The 3,964-nt window shown below is 43.2% G+C and overlaps 1 pseudogene; it reads right to left on the bottom strand.

Annotated features, from left to right (window-relative positions):
* Positions 1-1,432: 1,432 nt before the first annotated feature.
* Positions 1,433-3,072, bottom strand: LOC102753448 (annotated as a pseudogene).
* Between the last annotated feature and the right edge of the window lie 892 nt (positions 3,073-3,964).

Raw genomic sequence — 3,964 nt, 5'->3', positions numbered from 1 at the left:
TCTTACTTTTCCTTTTCTGATCATTTTCTTACTTTCTGCTATTACAAGATGCTTCGGGTTCATCTTGTATTTGTCCTGCTCCAGAATCAATCATTTCTTTAAGATACATTAGTCCCTTGCATTGGAGAATGTGGGCATTGGGTACTGGTTTTCTTTCAAACATTGCTGTAGTCACCGTCATGTATTGGGGGATGTTGGAGAGCCGGTCTTGGCCCGATCCCCGCAGGCCAGGCCAAGGGCTATTTTCAGCCTGATCCCTGCAGACCAGGCTGAGGGACCCACTGGTGCATGAATCCATGCACCCAGCCTCTAATATGCATAGAAGATCTTTGGTTAATCTCTTCCCCACATCTGCCTCCCCACTTCCCTCTGAGATTCATCAGTCTGTTCCATGTTTTCATGCCTGTGGTTTCCGCCCCTGCATTGAGTGTCTGCCCCCTGGTGGTCAGTGCACATTATAGCTACCAGCTGGCCACTTAGGCTTTTATATATATATAGATGTAAGGCCAGCCCCTTGACTTGTGCACTCAAACTCATCCATTTTCAGCTTGATCCAGGGTGCGTGTGGTTCCTCCATTATATTCTCTGTCATTCAAATAGTTCTTTTCTCCCTACAGGTGAGCTGTTGGTTCTGTCTCACTATTTTCAATTTTTTTCTTTGTCTTTAGTTTTCAAAAGTTTGATTATGATTTGTCTTGGCATAATTTCTTTGATTTATCTTATTTGCAGTTCTCTCAGCTTTTTGAATCTGTAGATTTATGTCTTTTGCCAACTTATTTCCTTTTTTTATCCAAACTGATGCAAAATATTTATTCCAAGTTAGTTATTTTATGCAGTAGTTTCCCCTTCAAGACTTGTGATAACCACATCTTTTAAACCTGTAAATAATGTTATCAAAATAATCTTAATCTTTGAAATTTCACAAAAATTTATATTTTACAATCCACCCTGAATATCAAGGCTACAAGAATAACACATTTCCTATATCCAAATATTTTACAGCTGTACCCAAAAAAGAAAAAAAAGAAACAAACTCCCCTGCCCCCCACATATGCTTGGTTAAGGGCTAACGTTACCCAAGCAGCCAAAAATAAAATAAAATATCCAAATTATTAGCATTAATTTAATACAATTATAACTTCAATAGTCACTTTGTCATTGATAATGATTGCTTGAGCACAGGGGTGAGTGCCCCAAAGGGTGGTGGAAGCTATTGCTGCAGACCAGTGTCTCCTCTCTGTCAGCGTCCACTTGTGCATCGCCTATCGCCTCATATATACTGTGTGTGTATTTTAAAAATATTTCTCACCACACAAATTTTCTCTACTAAGCAAATAACAGGAAAGAAAAACAACAAAAGCTAAACAAGCCAATCGCTCTCTCTTTGGGATATGATTATTTCCCTTGTGCATGAAATATTCAACAACATAAGAAAAGGAAAAGGTTTTTTTGTATTCTCCGTAAGCACACAAGCTGAGTTTATGGGTCAGATTTAACTGTGAACATTTATGTGCCTACTTCCAGGCATCGTCATCTGATGTTTCACTGCTACTGGTTTCTGTGTCTGAATCCTCAAACTCTGCTTTGCACGTGCTTCTCCAAGGGGAGAACAGGCTAGAAGAGCGGCTTTGCAAGAAGCCATTTTTCCCAAAGCCATTTCTTCTCCGCTGCTCTGTCTTCATATGGAACTCTTTAAGCTCAACCTCTGTGAGGGGAAGGTCATTCTCATCATTTCCAGGATGCTCCTGCCCTCCCATTGCTTCCAATAACCTGTGCTCTGCCTCCAGTGAGTGTGAGAGGACCTCCCCTTCCTCCTCTACAGGGAGAGGGAGACCATTCTGATGACAGCCTTCCTCTCCATTTTCCTTTGGTTCAGGTGTGCTGTTTGTCCTTCAAATCCTCCAGCTTATCACAGTCTCTGTTCTCTGAGAAGTCTCCATTCCAGTCATCCTTCAGAGTCATCAGAAGCTCGCTTTTCCTGTCAGTGGTTCGGCGGGTCAGATGAGAGGAGCTGATCTCAATGGGAGGAGTGGTGCTGCAGGGACCCTCTTTGGGAGAGCTTAAAACTGCCCCCCCAGCCAGTACGACTGGTTTGGTAACAGAGATTGGACTGGTAAAAGCAGACTCCTGCCTAGTGGAAAGGGATCCTGATTTGTGTTCCATTCTGTTAGCTTTCCATGCACTGGGCTTGGAGGGAGGTGGTGCAGGCTTAGGAACGGGGTTCTTATAGACACTTGGAACCGTGTTGGACAATTTGTTCCCATTTGCATAGTGAGATCCTGGTGAGGTGAATGCAGCAGAGAAGGCAGCAGCAGGATCTTCTTTGGAAACTTCTTTGATAACTAGCATTTTGGAAGTTTGTTTGGCACCAGGTGGGTTTTCCCACACTCCAGAAGGGGTCCCAATAGGTCTGCATGGCTGATTCTGTTTGCCAGCTTCTGGATTCAAAGAAGGGAAGTCTTCCTCTTCAAACTGCAACTTTTCCACCTCGTCTTCTTTTTTTTCTTCCCTAATCTCTGCATGTGGCTTTTCCTGAAAGGCACAGCCTTTCTTGGAGTGCAAGCTGCCATTCCAGTGGTGATGGTTTCCTGCGCCACCCCCACTACGCTGGCTCATGCCATCATGACCACGGGAAGAGCCATGCCAACCAGATAGGTTTCCTGTGATTCCAGCATATGCTCCCTTAGAGACACTTAAGTGCACAGAATCATGGTGAAACAGGGAGGGCTGGTGCCAGGAATCTCCTGTAGTTCGTGGAGGTCCATTGTTAACAAAGCCATCAGAGGAATTATGTCGAGATGACGGCTTACTCCAAATCTGCCATCTCCTCGGGGTAGGTGCTCTCCGTGCTTTTCAAAGGTGGCTGTAGGTGACTTCACTGCCTGTGGTGTTGAAAAATTTAGCCAAGCAGGAACAAAGTCATGCTGCGCCATTTAGGTCCAGTGTCTCTTTTCAGCAAGGTGAGGCATCCAACCTCATGGCCAGGATCCCAGAGTGTAACTTCTGTGGTCTTGTTTCCTGAGCTCCTTGAGTCTGCCAGCTGATTTCCCACAAGGTTCTCGTTAGAAGGGTGCTTAACACCTTTCGTACCACTCACGAGTTTGCTCATGTTTCGCTCGCCGTCTGTTAAGGACCGCTCATGAGTTTTCTCATTTTTCACGTGCCATCTGTTATGGACCTTAGATGTCAACACACTGTCTTGTCCACATCGAGTGAAGCGATCTCATTGGTGGAAACTGTGCAGGTCAATCTACGAAAAACTATATAATTGCACGACCCCATAAAGCATTGCAGTTACATTGTATTTTGGTCATTTGAATAGTCTTTGTCTTCAAGTTCCTGGCGCTTTTAGAAATTGCCCTCTCTCAGAAAAAGGAAGGAAACCAAGTAAACTGATTCACGCCCATGGAAAAAGGAGCGAATCTAGATACTTATGTAAATTTTGTTTGGTCCCTCTTCATAGAGGAAAATGTTTTACGCAGTACCATACGTTAAAAAAATACTAGGAACTTTAATTGTTTAATTGTTTTGTAAATAAAAATGTTATAATTATTGAAAAACAACACCTAAAGTGCATTATGATCTGTAGTTATGATGATTTAAATAACGTGCAGTTTGCCCAAAAATGTGCGGTCCCTGGCGTATGTCTTAGAGATTTCTATGAGGTACGAAATGTGTTAATAAGGCTGACCAGCAGCACACCTTATGATGAAGCACAAAGAAGCCAGGCTCTGTGTGGATCACTCTCTCAGTCCCCTCAATTGCTCATCTTAAACTACCTAGTTCCTGACACGGTTTCCAAAAGGGAAAAGCGGGGAGGGGAAAGGAGAAGGGGAAGATAAAGTATTTGTTACATTTAAAAATAATTAAATTTTTTGTGCTTGCTTCGGCAGCACATATACTAAAAATGGGGGGAAGGGGAAAGACCTATGTCTATGTTCACCACATTCAACTTCCTTGAGTG

The sequence above is a fragment of the Myotis davidii genome, unplaced genomic scaffold (assembly GCF_000327345.1).
Source record: "Myotis davidii unplaced genomic scaffold, ASM32734v1 scaffold1373, whole genome shotgun sequence".
Lineage (NCBI taxonomy): Eukaryota > Metazoa > Chordata > Mammalia > Chiroptera > Vespertilionidae > Myotis > Myotis davidii.
The sequence above is the reverse complement of the archived record's forward strand: the minus strand, read 5'-3'. Positions and strand labels throughout refer to the sequence as shown.